Genomic DNA, 22,917 nt, shown 5'->3' with positions numbered 1-22,917 from the left:
GTACAAATTATGTTTGGATTGGCCTGTTTGGATTAGGCTGGTGTTAAAAGTTGACAATCGAGCTCTGATGTGGATAAGACAACCAGACTGAGACCACCTGAAAAGGCTACATCTCTAATGAGTTTCAAACAGTCTCTGGTATGGCTCCTCCAAGGTGTGAAAGCAAAGCAGACCAGAAGATTTTATGATAAATATGTGATTTTACAATGAATGGACAATTGTGATATACTAAATCAGTTGACTCTAATCAAATCAGAGGTGAAGAGCTTTTGGAGTCTGATTTAATTTACAAAACCCACATCAGCAGCCAATAAAAAAACATTGTTTCATTTGAAAAACATTACCAAAGTTCAACCCTTCTTGACCTGTACTGATGCTGAAATAAACAATTCACACCTTCATTTCCAGCAGGCCTGCTGGAAATAGCCTTCAAAACTCTTTTCACAGGCTTCAGTCATACTGCAGGAGGGAGCACATTAATCTGGCTGCAGCCAGGCTGCACTGGCTTCTTCTGCTATTTATATAAAGCAAAAAAAAAACTAGAGGCTACTTTATATTGCGGATTCTTTATCATTTTATGTGTCATTGCATATACAGTATACTGTACCCCCCCCCCCCACCACCACCACCACCATACAGTAGGTCTAGTGAATGAGTTACCTGTCCATGTGACTTTATGATTACTCCTCTTGGTTTGCTGTACTGTAAGTCAGTGTGAAAACAAAGTGGACCAGAACTAAAAGGAAACAATGTATACATGTTCTCCTTGGTCTGGACACAAGGTATGAGGTGTGAAAGAAACCTCACAGTACTATACTGCCATTGTTCGGCACCACCATGACTGGGACAAAAAAGCACTATGTAGGACCTTTAAATGGGATGTAAGGAGGTAACAGGAAATGTAGCACAACACTGTGAGGAATGAAGTCTGTATTGAGAAAACTGAGATTTAGTGGATGGATTATGGTGAAAGGGAGCTACAATTTAATCCAAGTCAAAGTATCTAAAAATCTATGTCAGTATATTGATGCAGCAAACACTTTTTCTGTCACATTAAGTGGAGAGAACAGATCATCTACAGACAGATTATCAATGGTATTCAGTCAATCTAAATGAAGACATAAGGACCAAATGCTCTTATTACCTTAGTCCAATTTGATGTACCTTAACAAACATCACATCATTTTCAGGGTGATGTGAAAGGTCACAGAGAGTGTACTTATCCTTGTCTTCAGCTTTTTGTTACAACTAATTGCTTTGAATGTTGCTGAATGTTTGATTCAACGCTGAGCTGAGTGGTGCCTCTGGAGTTTCCTGAGGTGAAACACCTACAGTGTCTGGATCAAAAACAGTTCTAGCCCTGAGGCAATTCACAGCAAAACTGAAGAAGTCTAACAAATGAGACTGGACACAGAAAGTTTGCAGTTTGAATTCACAACCTCTTGACTTTGTATTTAAGTTCTTTTAGAAATTTATGATGTAGTACAAAGTCAAGAGGTTGTGATAAGTAGCACAACAAGCGAGTGAAGCACAAGCGGGAGGTTTGAAGGGAAACCAATGAGGAAGTGACTTAAACCTGCATTCTCTCTAATGGCCAGCAGGGGGCGACTCAACTGGCTCCAAAAAGAAGTCTGATTGTGTGGAAGTCCATGAGAAAATGACCCTACTCAATAAGTTTATGCTCTCATTTGATAGTTTCAACTCATCTTTAATGCAGCATGATGTTCATTTTGTAAATTATGGTCCCATTTAGAGTAAAATAGACAATAAAACAGGGTATGTGTCAGGGCGTGGCTATGTTGTGATTCACAAGTCGCTACTCTGGTGACAATGTTTGTTAGGCTACAAAACCATTGCATAACCCCAGATTCACAGAGTATAGGCGTAGCCGTAGTGGGCGCTATTTCAGCATGTGTTCAGTTCATGAAAGTTAATTGGAACATTTTTGTTGCCTAAAAAGTCTTGTTCAGCGTTTGGTTGTACTGAAAGACCCTCTAAGGAGTTGGATGTTCAGTTTTTCCAGTGAGTACATTTTGTTTTAATGGTTTTAAGCCTATTTTTCGCTAGCAAAAATTTGCATTAGCATTATCACAGTTTACCATAAACTGTAAATGCACGGTACTAACCATGCTAGCAGCTAGCGTTAGGGTTAGCTCCACCCTCTTGTCCAAATATGGTCACTTCTGGCTCTAAAAATCCAAGATGGCAATGGTCAAAATGCAAACTTGAGGCTTCAAAACTAATGCAATCTCTACATTCAACGCCAGAAATTCCAATTGCTGAAGACAGAACTACTAATAAAAATAAGTAAATGAATAAATTTGAAAAGAAAATTAATAAATAAAATAAAAAAACAGGAGAGAGAGAGAGAGAGAGAGAAATATATCTATACATAAATAAAAAACAAGTAAACAACGATAATCTTTGTGATTATGTTTCTAATAACAATAACAATAATAACAATAACTACAACAGGTTATAGTAATAATGAAAATAACAGAAAGGAAAGGCCTTAGTAAGGAACACATAATTTCATAATAATTTAATCATAATAGTCATAATAATAATAATATCACAGTAAGTGATAAGTCATAATAATCATAACTTTAAACAATAGCTGCTAAGTTTTGGATTGTTAAAATAAAATAATAATTAAATAAAAATAAATAAATAATTTATGTACACATTTACTATATACACACACACACATATATAAACATACACGTATACACACACATATACACCCACTAGCGTGTGTCTGTACTTTTGACTGGTACTGTACATACATACATACACACATACACATACACATAGGTGGTAACAGCTAGGTCGTGTGTAGGATTAGGTTTACTCGTGTAGAGTGTAGATTTACACGGCAGTGATAGTTGTATGTAGTGGAGGCTCATCCTGTAAGGATAAGGATGATATTGATCATTTGTCAGATTTAATTCCATCTGGAAGGGCCTCCTTATTACAAGTGGTGGAAAGTAACCAAGTACATTTATTCAAGTGTTATGCTTAATTACAGTTCAGTCAGCCAACTCATGTGGACTAGATAATTATGTACAGTAAATGTAGAATATGTATGCATTCATGTTTGGTGGTCCCCACAAGGAAACATCTTGCTCAGTACAGCAGGGAAAGGGGAGTGACGATATTAACTTCCCTCCGAGGTGAAGGTAGACTCGGAGCCTACAGGTGGATGATGGGACCAGCAGGGAACACGGAACAGCAGTAGTGGTGGCAACCGTAGCAGCATGTGACAACATAGCTTTCGGTAAGTGATATGGCAACAGGTATGCAGCAAATCAGTGAGCAGAACACTGGTGGCTCATTGGATATGTTGCACTGACAAGAGTATACCCTCGGAGTAAGGTGGCGACTCGAGTTAGGCTGCCTGACCTGGCTCGTAGGCTTCACTTAATTTATGTGGTACTTGTACTTTACTCACTTTACTTATTTCCATTTTATGCAAATTTATGCTTCTACTCCACTTCTATTAGGTGTGATTCAGTCCCTATATTTCAATGAGAAACATTTATCCGACAACTTGTTACTAGTTACTGGTTACTGGTTGCTGAAAAGCTGACCACTCATCTCAACAGCAGCCCTAACACACTGCACCCAATGCAATTTGGTTTTTGAGCCAACCATTCCACTAAGACAGCAAATTGCTTCCCTTTGGAAAGCAACAAACTAAAAATGGATAAATGAGGTGTTGTCAGGGCCATATTTTTAGACTTAAAGAAGGCATTTGATACTGTCAACCATCAAATACTTGGACATCAATACTCAGCAAATTTTAATTTCTCCTCAAATGCACTGAATTGGATGAAGTCCTATCTTGCAGAGTTCAGTGTGTAAGGGTGGATAGTGAAACATCACCCTTCCTGAGCAATGAAATGAGTGTGCCCCAGGGATCCATCCTGGGACCTCTCCTGTTCAGCTTATAAATAAATTATTTACCACTGGTCTGCACAGGGTGCAAAATTCAGATGTATGTAGACATCTTTATTTATGTACATGCAAAAAACAAAGAACAAGCAGCTTCTAAACTCAGTGCAACAGCCATTCATGTAAACAAATAGCTTGATGATTAATGTTAAGACTGATGGTTTTTACAAAGACACACTCTGCATCTGACTGTGATCCCAAAGTCTATGTGTCTGGAGAGATCATCCAAGTAGTCTCTCATGTTAAATATCTTGGTATTATTCTTGGCTCCACCTCATCCTGCAAACAAGTGAAGAAAGCAAAATAACCAAATACAACCTGGCTATTTTTAGGTATATAAGAAACTGCCTAACAACTACAGCAGCAAAACTCCTCTTAACATACTGTATGACAAGCTGGACTCAAGCAAAAGGTACAACACTGTAGCCCTTTCTCGCAAAAAGGCTCTAAAAGTGTTAGGCAGAAAACCCAGTACTTACCATCACTGTAATATTCTTGGCAAAAATGACATCCTTAGCTGGGAAAGTCTAATGAAATACACCTGACCGATGTTTAAGATCCTAAATGGCAAGGCTTCTCCACAACTTAGTACTTTTATTAAGCAGAAAAATTCAAACAAAGGATCTACAAGATCTGCTCTGAGAGGGGACTGTATAATTCCTTTCAGGTCCAGATCCTTCAGCCTATCATGGGGTCCTCAATTGTGGAACAACCTACCAATGAAGTAAGAAACTGCACCACCTACCACACCTTCACACAAAGACTCAAGGCCTGGCTTTTGAAAAGTCAGATGTAAACATGTCTAATCTACATATTACATTGCTCATTTTATTATTATCATTGTCATCACTGGCTAACCTGCTGCTTATTTGTCCCATGTCCTTTTCCCATTGCCAGGTGGCCAGCTTTGCATGGCTTGGGTATGTATGGAATATCTAATATTTTATTAACAAACTGGCTGGCTAACGCTGGCACATTTACAGAAATGTTGATTAATGTGTGCTGTCCTTATAAATAAATAAATTAAATTAAATAATAAATAATCAGAGAGTCATTCATTTCCACAAAGGATGTCCATGTTCTTTTGATATAACTATCAAAGTCATAAGCAGAGATGTATTGAATTGCCATCTAGCAGATGATTTATGTAGAGGTGATCTGTTGAACTTGAATGAGACTGGTGCATGATCATTTATAGCAACCAGATGAATTTGAAAGCGAAAAATATGAAAAGAGTGCACTGCTAGTTAAGAAGTCAATTCATGAGTGAGAGTGATGTACTTGAGAGAAGAAGGAGTATTCTCTTTTATTTGGGTGATTTAGGCGCCACGTTTCACCAAGACCATATTCCTCCGTACAGTATCAGTCAGAAGTTTGGACTTTCTCATTCAAGAGAGTGGGGAGGTGTGTCCAATTTTTTTTACTGGTACTGTATATTGTTTTAATGTTTCAGTGGCATGCCATTACCACAAGAGAGAGTAGTATTACCAGATTTGTCCATTAAAGGATATATTATAGTAATAAAGTCTCTTCCTACCCTTACAATTTATGCCAATCCCCGTAAACTCTATTTTATGTAGCTTATCCAATTCTGCCCCCGTTCTGCTAGTCTAAGCTCATCTTCTCTTATTCTCTCCACAGTTCTATGACTCACGCACACACACACACACACACACACACACACACACACACACACACACGTCATCCATTAATACCATGATATCGGTCACTACCCATACCCTTTCCATCTGGTGCTGATGTTGTTAGTCTTAGTATTACGTTGTAGTGAGGTGTTATAACATGTCTTAGTGGTGTATCTGTTGTGTCAGTGTACTGTACAATTTAAAAAAAGGTTAAAAAAAGCCACAAAAATACTTTTACCTACCAGTGTGGAATTAATATTTTACTTTAATGAAAGATGAGTAAAAGAGTGTGTCTTCTACTACTAACAAAACCAACATTCTTAACTAGAATGAGGCTGAGAGCATGATAAATCTTCCCCTGAAGACAAACTGTCACTTGCTGTCGCCCCTGCTGCTGTTCATGTAGCATTTTACAAGCAGTCACTCCCCACTCCCTGCTGTGCTGAGCTTGATGCTTCCTTGTGTGGAGTGATAAGGTTCGAGCCTAGCACCAAATCAACCCTGCTCATATTCTATACTCACATAATAATCCATTCCACGTGAGTTGGCTGATGGACCTCAACTAACTGTTTGAAAAATGTTATTCCACATCACATTTTCCAGGTTGTTGTTATAGAGGAGCCTCTACAGATAAATAGCCAGTATCAGCAAAATATATCAATCCAACCCTGGATCAAAGTGCACTTGAGGGAAGCAAGATGTTTTTAGCAGCAGAGTGTGAGCAGCAGCTGCACCTGCTGAGGGGACCGACTGAATGCATTCTGCTCTCAGAAGTCCCCTGCTTTAATGAAGCAGCATGGAGACCTGTTTTGCTCATGTCAGTATGCCTGTGCTTCAAAGATGAATTGATAACACATGTTTCCTGTTTACCTGCTGACAGCTGGAGTCCTGTAACAGCTCAGTGGGACTATAAAAGCAACCACTTTTCCACTCCAAGAAGAATCAAATTCTCAGGAAGAAGCTGAACACATTTTTTTTTTTTTTTGGAATTAAAGTTGTTGAATTCTGGCACAAAATGTGACCAATCAACAGATTTGATTTTGAAATAACATGAGTGGTTTTGAAAAACCCCATGTCAATCCATTCTTATCATGCAGGCACTTAGCACTGAACACAGTGTTCTTTGCACTGCAGTGCGTCTCTTACACGGAGGAATGAAAAAGGTATTAGGAGGAGGAACATGAGGTCAGGAGAAGCCGAAGTGGTAGATTACTACCTTAAAAACTGTACCCATAGTTCAAAAGGAGAAAACAAGAAACGCTCCATCACTCACGCACACACACACAACACTTGACAGCATTTTGTCATAGAATTTGGCCGATGACTCTTGATGACAAAAGTGATCAAGTGTGACTGGGAGGATGGCGAGCCAATACCAGCTGTCCACAAGAGCAGTGAGATGTGACTGGCTAGGGGATGATGTCTGCTACTGTGAGAGATGACAGCTGTGTGTGTGTGTGTGTGTGTGTGTGTGTGTGTGTGTGTGTGTGTGTGTGTGAGAGAGAGAGAGAGAGTGCGAAATGGCTCTTCAGATGCCATAACAGAGTTTGGAACAGGACTGTCTGCATACTGAGAGGATTCTCTCTTTGAAAGGCGTCACTCAGACTTGCAGACTTTGTCATTAGTTATTTCTTTGGCCTCAGTCGCTCAAAATACTTCACTTTTTTGTGACACCTTACTTTTGAGTTTTGTCTCAGTTTAGTACACCAAAGTACCCACACCTGCACTAAAGGAGTTCAAGTATCTCAGGGTCTTGTTCATGAGTGAGGTTACGATGGAGCGTGAGGTTGACAGGCGGATCGGTGCAGCATCAGCAGTAATGTGGGCGTTGTACCAAACCGTTGTAGTAAAGAAAGAGCCGAGCCAGAAAATTTACCAGTCCATCTGTGTTCCAACCGTCACCTATGATGGTCACAAGCTTTGGATAATGACTGAAAGAATGAGATCGCGGATACAAGCGGGCGAAACAAGTTTCCTCCACAGGGTGTCTGGGCTCAGCCTGAGAGATAGGGTGAGGAGCTCAGAATAGGGCCACTGCTCCTTTCCATCAAAAATGATAAGGTGGTTTAGGCATCTAGTTAGGATGCCTCCTGCGTGCCTCCCTCTGGAGGTGTTCCTGGCACGTCCAACTGGAAGGTGACCAAGGGGCAGACCCGGAATGCACTGGAGCACTGGCCTGGGACACCTTGGCATCTCCTAGGAGGAGCTGAAGGACGTTGCCAGGATGAAGGATGTCTGGGTTACCTTACTCAGTGACCCAGTCCCAGATAAGTGGTGGAAAATGGATGGATGGATGGATGGACTTGCAATTATTGAACATATAGTATTAGGGTCACTATGGGATTAAAAAAATAGGATAAGGATAAAGTCATAATATTTTGTAAATAAAGTTAAAATGTTATGAGAAAAAGGTCGATGAATAGTTGATTTGCTCCATTGGACTGACCTGCAGGCAGTTTGTCAGCTTTTGTGATGAGTGATGCTGATGACCTGAAGTTACAAGTTGCACTTTCATTTAGCACTTAATCATGAGTGATTCTATGATAGAACAGTTGAAATGAAAATGAAAACGGCAGCGGCAGCTGAAGTACAGTGGGGACCAGTTTCCTCCAGACAGCTGATCCCAGAGCGCAGTCTTGGCATCAGAAAGTGATGCCAGACAGTGGGCTTAATGATATTAACAGTAGCCAGAATTAGCCTCATTATCTTATAGTCTGCTGCACGTAATGTTATTACTCTGTACTCTGCTTGGATGGTTGTATTCCATTCAGACTGGCACAGTGACACGACCATCTGACAAACACCTAGGCCTGTTTGGGACTGGATGTTGTGGCAGAGGGAGATCATTTGTGGAGGAACATGAGGATGTTCTGGTAAGGTGATCGTGAATTGAATAAAGAAGTGGTCAGACAGGTGTGAGGGGGTGACAGTCAGATTTGCTGTGGAGCAGTTCCACGTCAAAATCAGATCAAGAATATTGCCTGCTTTGTGTGTGGGAGGGGTGGAGACTGGTTTGAGGACAGAAGTGACAGGAAGTCAGCTGTTTGGGTTTTGTCAGTATGGATATTCATGTCTCCCATGACAATCGGTCCATGCATGAAGTATAATTCATTTGCAGTTGTTTACGTTGTATAATGAAAACCCCCATTTTTTGGTGTATTTCCAGATTTCATTGTCTTAAGAAGTGCAATACAATTCTGCATGCTAAAGTATCTGCTTCTTCCATTATCCAACTTGCACAAAGAAAATTGAAACAGGAAATCGAGAGCCGGAAAGAACTCGCCTTCAAAGTAAAAGTTACACGTTTTGAAGCGTGTTGGCTACATCTCAATTTAAGGAGAGCAACATTAAACACTAAGCGGAGACGGCGGATTTTCAAAGTAAACACAGCGTCTCTTACGGAGACGCACTGAGTGGCTGCAGACATTGACATTACGTACAGGTGAGTCCAATTTTATGTTTGTGGTCTGCTTGTCTTGTTGTGTGCGTAACTTTATCGAGTTAACCTCTCCAACCAAACATAGTTTAACTTGTTTACCTGCCCACCACCGTAGCTAACTGTTAGCTTCAGAGGATAACCAACGCTAGCAATGCTAATTGATTTGTAGGTAAATTAGCTACCTGTTGTAGCTAACAAACTGCTGTTGTTTGTTAACGTTACTCCTTTATTATTATTAGCTGTTTTGCACATCATTTGGATTAGTTTCTTTGTGAAATGTCTACATACATGGGAGAAGTGAATTAACTGGACCCTCTTCAGTCATATATATAGGGTTTAGGTTTTTTTTTAAGGATTTATTAAGCTCACAAATGTGTACATTACCAGCAATGTGTTTGTGCATGCAGACTACAAAGTGAAGAAATCTAAATAATATAATTAATGCCATGTGTCCTATCTAACAGGTGTGGGACCTCCATTGGTATGCAAATGCATAAATTCATCCGGTCACTGCACCAGGATAATCTGGAAACATCCAGGGGGAAACTAGCAGCTGGTAAATAGAGAGCAGAGTAAAGTCCATCATTCAGACAGTGACACATTTAAGTTGTTTTGAATGAATGAAAGTGCTGACTTTGTTTTAAGTAGTTTATTTTTTGTGTTTACATCCATATTGAGTTAACAGTAAAGCAACTGTAGCCCCCTTTTTAGGTAGTCTGCCAACTGTAGGACAATGCAGGAGGAGGATGATCCTAAATATACAACAAATGCTGTATATGTAATGTTCTCCACTGGCATTGTCATTCACCTGACCTCAGTCCAGCTGAGCAGGTGTGTCACTCACCGAAAATCAGACCAAAGGCAAAAGTCCAGTTTATAGTTCAGGTACGACATAGAATCAACAGGGGAGATATAAGTGTCCTCTGGGATCACAGACTTCAGACAGTCAATGACTGAAAACAGTTTGACACCAAATGTTAGATATCATGATAACGTTTGTTTTAATTGGCCAAATGATCTTTGGTCTGCTAGAATTGGAGGACTTTAGTTACAAGTAAAGCTACAATTCCTAAATGGTTCATCTGTGGATGGAAACACTATCAAGGTAAAGAGGAAAGATTAACCTCATAGTCATGGTGTCATTTCAAAGCAAATGTGCTGAAGTACAGATAAATTACAACAGAACTAACAAATATGTGTAATGGTGAAAATAGTCTTTCTTGAACAGTTTTAGCAGTCATATTACAGTTCCCTTATTAAACATTTGCTGGTGCACAATTTAGCATTACATATGTGGCTCTACTAGAGTAGAGAGACAATATGTTGTGACTTTTTCAGGGAACTTTGCCTTAATGTTTTTCAGGTCTACTTACTCACCACCACACTGGCTTCCTTTACTTTGTTCACCTGCCACAGGCTGGCAAGACGTACCAGCACTCAGGGTGGTAAGTTAACAGATTAACACTGAATTTACTTCATTTATTTAAGACATCTGTTTTAAACTTAACAAAACATTTTCTTTTATAACAGAGTTTCTAGAGGACCAGAGTAGAGAGCTTGTGAGACACCAGGGAAAACAGCTATGGATGGAGAGTCACTCACCTCAAATGCTTTTGCTGGGGTTTCATGTCTGCTGTCTGGTACCACAGGGTATGTACTTTGTGGTAAATCTATGGTATAGTACCACAGGGCATGTACTGTATGATATAGTACCATAGGGCATGTACTGTGTGGTAAATCTACGGTATAGTACCACAGGTTCTGTGATACATTACAACAGAATTTGCTTTACCTGTGGTAAGGTCATACCACATGAACAGCACAGGAACATTTTCTAATACCACAGGAAATTTTTGTAAGGGTTCGGTTCCGCCGCCTCCACTTCTTTTTTTTCACATAGTTTTGTCTCCAAAGTGTGTAAAAGAAGTTAGGAATTATGTTCATTAGTTAGGCTATTTGTTTATTTATATAGTGTAGTTCTCCTTAAATTGAGCTGCGGCCAACACGCTTCAAAACGCGCTACTTGTACTTTGAAGGCGAGCTGTTTCTATTTCCGGCTCCCGACTTCCTGTTTCAATTTTCTTTGCACAAGTTAGATAATGGAACAAACAGACACTTTAGAGCGCTGAATTGTATTGCACCTTTTAAGACAATGAAATCTGGAAATACCCCCACAAATGGGTGGTTATATACACTTTTGTATTTGTCTTGGGTTCCTTTATTTACTGCTACCGAACACACCTGTTAAACTGTTTTACTTAACCCTTGTATTAAATTTATATACTGCAATCTACCTTTGATGAATTAGACTACTGCAACGAAATAGGTATATCACTCCTTTAAACAAAGCTGTCACTGACATCCACTGTTAAATACTTCTAGTGAAAGAAATAACCAAACATCACATTGGAATTAGTTTTAGAAATAATTAACTTCTGTTGTTTACTTTTGCAAATAAACAATGAAATAATATTTAGTCTCCTTTGAAATGTCACGTTCTCTTTCAATAACTTGAGTTACAGCGATATCATGGAATTAAGGAGGCAATCCCTCTTGGTATGAAGCTATCAGAAGCCCTGATGACTCCAAATGGAAATGACTGAATGCCTCCCCACTATTCCTCCATATAGAACTAAATGAAAAGGGGTTTTATCTTAGGATCTCTCCTCTCCTGCGGTACACTCAACAAGGCTGATTAAGGATGCAGTGTGTGGAAAGGTTTAGGATATGCCCTGCCTAATGTTCAGGAAGAAAATGGTAGATAGTAGATAGTTGTCATGATTGTTTCCTGATTAATTCATGTTCAGTGGAAGTGTGCAGAATGGAATGAAAAAAATGAAGGAGGACCTCTATCATTGTCAGATATGGCCTATGAATGAGAAATATATTTTAATAAGTCTCTATCAGACAAATACTGTGCAGACGGAGACACTTCCATACTTGATTAGAGGGCCGGATTCATTGTTGATTCAGATTCATAAGGAGGGCATGCTTTTCTTTAAGCTTCAGGGCTGAGATAAAAGTTTTGCTTCATATTAACGTAAGTCCTGAAAATGTACAGTGCATCACAAACCGTACTACCTGAAGAGTTTTGTGTAACGAGGCGAGAGGAGGAGGCAGGTTTGTAACCGAAGGCTTAAGTGCTCTTATCAGCTGGGAAACTGTGGGTGGGAAAATCAAATTACAAACACTTTTCCCCAGCAGCTATCAACCCAGCTGCAGCTGCACTGTAGTTGCCAGCAACAGCAGACTGTGGTGCATTAATTAGTGCATTTTGTCAATGAAAACAAAAATGAACAAATGTAATAGAAATTTCATCAAACTGAACGATAATGCAAAAGAGAGCTTGCTGCTGAAAACATTACGTAGTAGTGTAGTGTTGTTGCTATATCATTAACTGTACATCTGCTAAAATCCTATATAGATCGAAGCACAGACTTTTATTTTGAAGGATGCAGGTTAGCATTTCTGCTGTCATGTTTCCTATATTCCTTAAGTGTTGTTGATATGTTGTCAGTATGTTTGTATGCAATTGTGTAAATAAGTGAATTTGGTTTCATGTTAAGATTAGACACCTTTCCATAAAAGGAAATATTGTGGGTTATAAGTGTAGTGATAGTCTTATTATATAGAGTCTTATTTTACAAACTACACTAGACAGACTATACTTCCTCTTTTTGTTATGGACTTTTCCAGGGAAGCATGTCCTTTGCTCTCTCTTCTTTCACTGTTTTTGCTTACTTAAAAATACATGTGAAGTCAATGTATTAACATTGTTATGTTTTAGAACTGTAATTTTTTTTTTCTAATTAGGGGAGAAGTTTGTAAAGGCATGTGTGTGGCAGGGCTGCCGTTTAGTTTGCCATGCCAGACTGTACTGTTGAGACTGTGTTTGCTAGCATGGGGTATTTATAACTTTACTTATGATGTTACACAGGCACAGAGAGTATTTATGCAAGAGAAGCCCTGTGAAGGCTTTGTTTCTTCACAACTACAGATGCTGTTGCTGCTGGTTGGGAAATAAATTGCTTAAAGACAGTCCTGGGAAGTGTGATCCTCACCTTCTACATGACACAACACAGAGTCAGACACACTACAATTACATGATTTTGAATACAGCTACGCTACCCAACCGCTACATGGAAAAGAAGTTCAGCTAGTAGCTTTGCTAAATTTAGCACATTTAGTGGTGCCACTCCCTTGACACACTACATGTAGGCCTATTAATGGTCTAAATTCATCTAAAACTGTACTAAAAATTAGGCAAGAAGCAGCAACACAACTGCTGGGACAAACTACAAAAACATGCATACCAGCACACCAACATTTACATACATATATATATATATATATATATATATATATATATATATATATATATATATATAAAGCTAACGTTGATGCAGCATTGTAAAGCTAACGGTATTGTTAACGCTACTTTGAGTTGACTATCTTTGTGTTAACAGGCTGTTGGTAGGAATGAGTGCAGCATGTAAGCTGTCAGCTTTCAAAGTCTTCCTCCAGATGTTATATAAAAGGAAAAGTTTTGCATTGCAATGTCTTGTCTATCTTTAGCTCTACATCTCAGGCTAAAGCCAGTGAACCATAGATTTAGTGAGCAAGTAAGTGAATCCAACAATAATCAAATGACTGAAACATGAATAAAACTGATTATTATTTTTGTCAACAGACTAATATTAAGTCTTAGGTGCTGTTAACACTGAGTCAATGTTTCTCCAAGGCATATCATGGTCAAATGTACTTTTACTGAATATCTATCAATAGTATATACATATATATATTTTTTCTTTTTCTTTTTCTCTGCACCAATTATAGCCTACTACAGCTGCACACTTTGCCTGTTCACTTTGCCTAAAATAGTTTTACATTAAATTGAATAAAACAATTAGGGTACAAAATGACTGAGAGCTGAATAGCTCTGCATGAAGGCAAAACAGCCTGTGTCACAGCTTTCTCTTTCAAGTTTCAAGTTCATTTTTAATTCCAGCTACGAAAAATAAAGCTGAGATGAAATATCGTTTCTTCAGGAACAGGATGTAAAAATTGATCAAGCATTAGACAAAAAGTAAAAGTGTAGTGCACACATACACCAAACTGCAATGATGTAAGGTGATGAGGTTTCTCTATGTGTGCTTGTGTTAGCTAAGCTTTGCGTGGAGTGCTGGGTGGCTGTGATGTCTGACAGCTTGGAGGAAGAAGCTGTTGTTCATTCTGGTGCTGTTGGATTTCATACTACTGTATCTCCAGACAGACAGATACTTTTGTAATGTTTCTGATCCTGCAGATTGTCTTGGACGACCTGTTGACTTTGTCTGGAATTCCATGGAGCATATGTAAACAAAAGCCATGCCAATCACTCCGGGGGGTTGCAACTTTCATTTTGCTTCACAACATGTGAGTACTGGACCGCACAGACAGCATACTAATGACATTATCGTTCTTAGAGCTTTAATCGTAGTGGAGCTGAAAGCATATAAAAAGCGTGGTATAATCACGTATCCCTTATGTTTTGAGTGCTTAGGAGCTGTCAATGAGACAGTCTGACGTGCTGTGATTGACCACAAGGTGCTCAACACAAATGTGAAATAATGAAGTGAGTGAAAAAGCCAGAGTGTGCAGCTGAAAGGAGACAAATCATTATGAAGGAGAGTGAAGCAGACCCCAGACTCTCCAGCACACAACTGCTGATGCTCAGCAGTGAAAATGCACACCCACACACTTTCCACAAACACTCTAATACATCAACTGAATCCATTCAGCCATTTACAACGAAGGCTGGGAATGAAAAGGAGCAGAACAATCAAATAAAATCATAAGTCATCTTCTACTACACTGCTGTATAGTCCACAATCTCCTGCCGCAGCACCCTGCAAGTGGCCCTGTAAATACCTGTGTATTATAGTGTCGCTTAGCAATGAATAATGGAGAATGTGCTCACTCATTATCACTAGAACTGTATTTATTGGTAACATTTTCAATACGCGAGGACTTTAGAGTCAATATAAATTTTGCTCTGCCTTAGTAAAGGAGATAAACCCACAACTGCAGCATTAAGAGATCAACTAGTGCTAAAACATAACACCTGCATACTTTAATCATCATACTAGAAAACAAATTCTCTGGAAGTGTTGTAGTGTATCACAGCTTCAGCATCTTTAATACTTTTTCAAAAGTTTGAGTTAATATTTTGCTAGTAAACTTCCAAGAGACCAGGTACAGCAAATGTAAAACCTGTCATGAACTCAAATCTGCCAGCTACAGATTCCCTTCTTACTTGTTGTGTTAATTGCTTCATCACATGTATGTTAAAACACAAGACAGGTTTGGATGATAAATAACAAAAGCGTTTATATTGTGAACTAGTTGAACTAATGAGATGATCACTGCGTGGATGCACATAAAGAGGAGCGTTAATGTGCTCAGAGCATATTTGTTGTTGATATTGATCCTATTGACGCTAGACGGACACTCCAATCAAAATTGTATCGGTAGTAATACTTAAGGTGTCAATGAGACATAACAGGTCGTCATGTCAGTTAGCCAAAAATGTCATATAGTTATGTTTGAGTGACCCTAGTAATTATGACCCGGAGCAGTGGTGGAGTTCAGATGACGTATATAAAGTTGACAATTTTTTTCATTCAGAGGAGAAGTGGTGGATGGAGGTATTAACCAAACAGTGGACTTTGCCACAGGAGATGTTTATTTCCCATTTCCAACTGCGAGAGAAAAAAAAATGTAAGTACAATCGTCCCCTAACCTTAACCCTGTGGTTATTAATGTAGCTATGATGACAAAGGTCCCCTAACTTTAAAGAAGTTGTAACTTTAACCCACACCATATGTTTCTTTCATATGATCATTTTAACCCAAACCATCATCTTTCCCTAAACCTAACTTAACCTTATTTTTTAACAGTGATGTGTAAAGGTTTTGGAAAGACAAATGATGTTGTCCTACTGATTACTGCCGATGTGTTGTCTTGAGTGCACATGGTCAAACCATGTATCTGGTCGTTTAATTCGGAGGACTTGCTGGTATCAATCCATCCAACCTATATGCCAAGTGTTAAGTTTCAGTTAGCTCTGATGAATCAAGTGCAGCAGTTATTTGTATAGATTTACAATGTTTCCTCCCATATTTTGCACCTCAGAACAGGCTTACCTTAAAATACATATTGCATGAGCGTTCATGACAGGTGTGTAGGATCAAAAACTCTTGACTACTTCCACAAATGCTGCCTGGATTAGTATATAGGGGCTCAAACATTACTGTATCTCAAAGAATATATACAGGGAGGTAAAATTGACTTTGTAGCTAATAAGTTTTTTAAGCTCAGACTAAACATGACTTTAAGCACTGAAGAACAAAAGACTAATTGTCCATAGTGCCTGAACTGACAAGCTGAAACACACTGACACTTTCATGTTTTGCAGCAAGTCAGCTCTGATGAAGGCTTTTTATTTTCACTCTGAAGGCATGCTTTGACTTCTCATTCCACCTAAGAGCCTCCTCTTTGGTGGGAGTGCTTTTTACTTTCTGAGCTAAACAAATGGATGTCAGTGTCCATCATACTGGGTGAACAAAAGGCATGCATGAAAGTACATGTCTCAGACAGCAAGAGAAAAATTTAAAAAAGGGAATGAAAGAAAAACATGGAGAAAATGCTGGTATTTTCAATGGAAATGACAGTAAACATCACTGGAGAATTATCAAATAATTTTGCAGCTTTGTAGTTAAAAGACTTCTGCAAACATATTTTTGGGAATTTCATAATCTTTTTCTCTTCACCCAGTGTACTCCTTGGTCCCTGCTTTTCTCTTGACCACACACTCTCTCATTCTTAAGTATTTAAATAAAACTCCCAACAAAATCTCAAACCTAGTCCACGCTAACCATCGCCAAGTCTTTTTATTATTTCTGTCTTTATACTCGATGTGAGACATTGATCAGAAAGTGGAAATTCCTCTTGATTAAATGCATCTTATTTAACTGTCAAAGTACATATTCTTTCATCATTATTCTCCTGCATAACCTACCTCACAGTGTTTGATCAGATCACGTGTCATAGCAACGCGGATGCCAGCTGTAAACCAGACAAAACCAGAGTCAATCAAACAGCCCTAACAACTGTTCCTCACCAACACCCACACATTCTGTCAATTAGTCACTGCCACCCACTGCGGCTGACTAACACAGACTCCTTCTCAGCTTCTCTGACTGAACCAGCAGCTGTCATCAGAATAACATCATACGGGATGGTGTTCGTATCTATCAAAGGTGATTTTGGATTGCTCATGTATGGAGGGATGATAGTAGCTTATAGCACAGACGAGGTACAAAGGAAACAACTGAAGTCTCTTAATTGCATCCATGTTTCCCTCGCTTGCGTCTCTTTGTCCCGTTCAACATACCCTCATTGACTTCCCCTCTGCACTTGCCCTCGGGGGAATCCCTGCCGCCATGACAAGTGTCATTCCAATTCTCTGAAAAACTCAAGTGAACTTAATGAAATGGGCCCTTCAAAGGCTGAGGGAGCGAATGATCAACGATGGTCACTCAGCGCTGCAGATTAACCACTGTGCAATGCGGTCTCTCGACATTTCCACTATGACGACAACGAGCTGCTGATCTACAGTATTAAACAGATGTTTACTGTCCTTATACTGTTATTTATTGGAAAGAATTTGCCCACAATACTGTAACATTTATGTTCAATTTTCATTACCATGAATGATGTCTACAGTTCAGAACACATAGTATTATAATATAAATCTATTTATTATATTAGCAAAATTTCATATTCACAAAAGTACATTTTATAACAGCAAGCCTTTAATTTTTTTATGAATGAAATGCAACAATACATGCAAACTATTCAGTGCTCTATAAACCCCAAAGCCTTAAAAACTCTTAATATGTGTAAACTGTATAATTCTCTGTACTGCTGAACCTTTTTTTTCTTTTCCCTTGGCATATATGTCTATTGATGTTTATTATTGTTCAGTTTTGTAATAATAAATTAAATACAAAAAACAGATGTTTGTGATTGGAACAAACAGAAAGAATGTCTGAACAAACAATCTACAAGTGTAAGTAACAATATCCAGATAATCAGAGTAATCATTTTGAAATTCAAATTTTTGTCATACTATGGAATTTGCTTTATGCAATTTCTGGACTAGAATGTTACAATTCCCCATCATTTGCACTTAGAACTACCTATGTTACAGAGTTATGCTGTTTTGTACACCATTTTCACATTATAGTAATGGCACACCATGCAATAGTGTTTGTTTATGTTATCATGGTATTTAAGGGTCAGAAGAAGATATGGAGTTCCTCATTAGGTTGAGACTACTGACAGCAAGGGAAAGTGGATTCCATATGCTGTTACGTCATACCAAGGAGCACTGAAGCCCATCTTGGGACTCGACTCAGGGCCCCCATGACCAATTATGCTTAGGGCCGCCAAATGGCCCTGTACCAAGGGTTGAGGGTAAGTGAATGAGGGGAAGTGGAACTACGAATGAAACACAACCCATGTTTTCAGAGAAATGAGACATCCTCTCCTCTGAAGTATCATGTGAAGTGACGTCCGTTTCTGACGACAGCAGCAGCTGATCACAGCTTGATCAGCTGTCAGTCACCTTTAACAGCCGGAGAACCTTCTGATGGAGTTTGTGTCTGCACATGTACAGTGTTAACATTAATAAAGGTGTACAGTTACCACTGGCAGACCAGCTGTTTTCTCTCTGCAGCCTGTTACCTGTTTAACAAACGCCTGCTCATGAATAAAAACCTGCATTCTGTATGTATTCTGTGTACTGTGTCCTGCTCAGAGGCACATCAACCATTTCTACTGGCAGAATACATTTATATTATTATTCATTATGTATTGATGTCTTGATAGTGAACTTATTTAATAAGCTAGAACATGGTTAGGGTGTATTTTGGACACTGGAAATTATTAATTTGACTAAACGTCTGGAAATTATGTAACTCTGACGTTCAGGAATTTTCAGCCTCACATGTGACTGAATGGAAATGACAACAAATGATGTAAAATGTCAATGTGTTTAGACTGTGTTTCTTGCTGACAGACAGACTTGCCCTGACTTTAATTTTATCCATAATAACAGTTAATGGGGGAAATAACAGATCATGAAAAGACTGACAATTAACAGATTTTTAACAAGACGGTGAATCAGAAAACGAATAAAATATAAAACAAACGTTTGAGTTGAATCTGTAATCTGTCTTCTGTCTTCCGATCAGCTGCAGCGTCCAATCCATAACTGCTTTCCAATAAGGGGGGGATGTCGGCTGGTAAAAGACTTACATGAAGGCTGCTCTCGTATATCCTCACTCAGTGTATCCTCACAGAGATCCCTCCTTGCTCCTCTCTCCTTGATCCTCGGAGCAGAATTAAGAGTTTTGAGACGGCCCTCAAAATGACGGACCAGAACGACTTCCAGTTCAAGCAAGGATTGAGGAGCGAGGAAATATCAAATAAGAGACTTGGGATGTACCCAATGAGACACTCACTCTCCTCTTTCAACACAAAGCTGCCAATATGTCCTTGAGCACTGAACCCCAAAAACTAGAGTCCTCAGCATATGCTTTATGCTAACACTTTAGTCTACAGCAGTGTGTGTTTACATGCGTACTGTCTAGAGTTGAGGTTTGCAACATTGAAGAATGACCTGTAGCTACAACCTGAAAAAGAATCTAGCAACATAAGATATGAAATGTTGATTAAATGAGTCTGACACTATGTAATTAGTCTATCTATTTTTTTGAGCTACTTGCTCCGAGTCTGTTCACATTGCTGATTAACCACTCACTTGATTAACAAGTGGGCCTCATGCAGGTGATCAACAGCACAGTGAACTTTGGGCAGAAATTCTCTGTTACTCACAAAACATGTCCTCTATCTAAGACACAAGTAAATTCAAACTTTGCCTGCACAACTTCAGAAGTCCACATGAAAACTACCACATTAGCTTGTTAATTCTTTTCTGTGTGCCCCTGCTCTCCAGTCTCTCCTCTTTTCCGCACTCACGCTCATCCTGTGTATGCACGTCAGCCAATTAACAAGCAAAAGCCTATGTGACTAGATACACTTCTCTAGAAAGATAGCACTCTGTCAAATTAGCAGCTTTTTATCACAAGAAATAAAACACAGAGGTACATTTTTAAGATTCTTAACATTCATACCCATGAACTTGACATTTTACAACACAATGAAAACTAGATAGATAGATACTTTATATGTTCTTTTATCTATTTATTACAGATAACTATTTATTTATGCATATTTTAACTGGGATACACATGTATGTGTAATTGCTTTAATGATACAATAATGTTAGAGAATTACTACAGTTAAAGAAAACTGTAATAGTTGTTGGAAGATAACAGTTTCTCAACCATGTAGTTTTTATCATACAACTGATTCTAGATGTAGTATTGAACTGGTCAGAGCAAGGAGGTAAAAACTGAGAAGATCATCTTGCTTTTGATTGGATGAGGAGCATGGCAGTAGTATTGTGGACAAGCTGCAATCATGATTGTCTTACCAAAACTTAAATGCACAATTGACCCTCTCTAAGTGAGCTAAAGATAGCTGTAGTTTAATTTTTGATATAGCACACAGATGGGAAAAGCATGATTGCACAACATTATTAGCCTTTGGCAAGTGTTCAGTTGGAGTCCATATACCAAGAAAAATGCCCAGCCAGCTGAAAACTGTATTCTGACAGTCCAGAAGACTGCAAGTAATTTATCATTTCCACATTAGATAAAGTTCATAGATCTGTTGCTCTAACGGTGTCAAGCTGGGGTCACTGGTCAAAAATGTTTTAATATTTGGTATAAATACGGTACATTTACTCCTGGAGCAGAGTGCACCAGCTGGGCAGGAAAAAAGATGTACATATATATAATTCAGAGTCAAATTGTAATGAACTGTAAGTTACTGATATATAAGATTGCTTTTACTGTTGTTTTGTTGCTTATGTTTATATATTTGTTGTTTAAATAAAATAGGGTATAAAACAGCCTAATAAAAATATGTGATCACAAAAAAAAAAACATGAGAAGGAATTTAAACCATTTGAAACAGCAATGTTAGATTATAAACATTCATTTTACAAATACTTTACTGACAGTGCATTCTTTTATACACAATTGAATATAGCATATTGGTCTTTTTTTTATTTTTGCTAGTGCTGTTTAAGCCCATAAACTAGTTACTAACCTACATTTCAGCACTCCAATGCAGCCCTCAACAATGTTCCTTGTTGTTGCATGTTTTATGCTGTAGTTGTGCCCTTGCCATGACAGGTGTCATTAGCCACTGCTTCAGTGGGTATCCACTTGAGGAGAAGACCATTCACTCTCCCTGCCTCAAATTCCCGCTAATTCTTGGCTGGATAGGTGGATATAATGCCTAAGGCATCGTTTGAGAGCCAAGAACACTCAACCTGGGATGCTATTGTCCAATGTACACTGATCATATCTCACACAGGGCAAGGGTGCTGTGTTTCTGTCCAACACATGCTGTAGTTGAGGGGAGAACTCTTCAATTAGCTCAAACAGGGCTTACCTGCCTAAGTGAAACCTCTCAATCAGCTCACTGTCTGAATAGATGTCCAGTGGGTTTGTCTGATCATGGACATATCTTTCTCGTCCTAATATACTGTTCCAATGTCAGATATCCATGTTTAACATGGTCAAAGTTCCAAAACATGAAGTTAACATACTGTATGTAGAAATGCTCCCTGCAAGTCAAAAGTCAGGGCTTCAACCTGCTCCGAATGCTTTGTTTGCAATGTTTTCCATTGCCAACAAGCTGACGTTGGTTCGTCACATATGCCCATAAACAGCTGTCCGTTCCATATCCTTGGTTGTTACGGTTGTTGCTAAGGTTTTTCCATGTGTTGTTTGCGTTGCCCACTCTCTTATTTCAGATTGGATATCAGCTTGAATATGTATGGATGGATTTGAGAAGTTTACATTTTGAGTAAAGAATGAGAAAAAGTAGTGAAGTTGTGGGCCCCTCAGGAAAGGGGCTTTAAAGACAGGAGCCTGTTTCAGACAGAGACTGAACTGAGGGGCTACACAAAGGGTCAATAAATCATGAACTGTAAATCATGCAAAGATATTCCTGTGGGGCCCCAGAAGATACATATACCTGGAAATGTGCATAATATGTCCCCTTTAAACCACTGGATATCAGGGGGTGTTAAGTAACTCTCCAAACTCCATGGTCCTCCCAGTCCTTTATTGTAATCTTGTATAAATGGACTTTAATTTTGTTGTCATTGACAATTATAATAATCATACTGCACAGAAACTAATCAAGCCAATAGCTGACTGGAAGATTGGAAAACATTTTCCAATTTAAATCTCATGGTATGCTTTGTAAATTAGTCAATACAGAAAAACACTTTGTAAATATAATTGGTGGTAAACAAAACTATCTTTTGATTATATTCGTCATCAGTACATAACATCATTAGTTTTTGTAGCCAAATGCAGCTGCAACTAAATAAAGTTCCTGTTATATTCTTATTATGTTAACTGTGACTGTGTGCCTGCAGTATTCACAGTTTCAAATACAGTGACCTTAAATTAGATATTAACAATTTGTGAAAAAGATTGCTTTATGTCTGCTCATTATAGATGACATGGAAATCTCTCACACAGAATAATCTAATTATTTAATAATGATGAAAAACAAAACATTAAAACAAGTACAGATATAGCCTCTTTGGCTTTCCGTACATATTACAAAAAGTAATCCAAAAGTCTAACTGCTGTTGACAGAACCATTCTCAGTGAGGTTTTATGTTGT

At 38.6% G+C, this 22,917-nt stretch overlaps 1 long non-coding RNA gene across 2 annotated transcripts; it reads left to right on the top strand.

Moving 5' to 3' along the window:
• Positions 1 to 8,686: 8,686 nt before the first annotated feature.
• On the top strand, positions 8,687 to 13,074 carry LOC122985045. 2 transcript variants are annotated; one of them, XR_006404008.1, is made up of 5 exons: positions 8,687 to 9,039; positions 9,501 to 9,592; positions 10,400 to 10,481; positions 10,567 to 10,686; positions 11,559 to 13,074. It is a non-coding gene; the product is annotated as an uncharacterized LOC122985045 (long non-coding RNA). The 2 variants fall into 2 exon arrangements; XR_006404007.1 differs by having other exon boundaries at positions 8,689 to 9,039; positions 10,567 to 13,074.
• The last annotated feature ends 9,843 nt before the right edge of the window (positions 13,075 to 22,917 follow it).

Source organism: Thunnus albacares, chromosome 7 (assembly GCF_914725855.1).
Source record: "Thunnus albacares chromosome 7, fThuAlb1.1, whole genome shotgun sequence".
In the NCBI taxonomy this organism is placed as follows: domain Eukaryota; kingdom Metazoa; phylum Chordata; class Actinopteri; order Scombriformes; family Scombridae; genus Thunnus; species Thunnus albacares.
The sequence above is the reverse complement of the archived record's forward strand: the minus strand, read 5'-3'. Positions and strand labels throughout refer to the sequence as shown.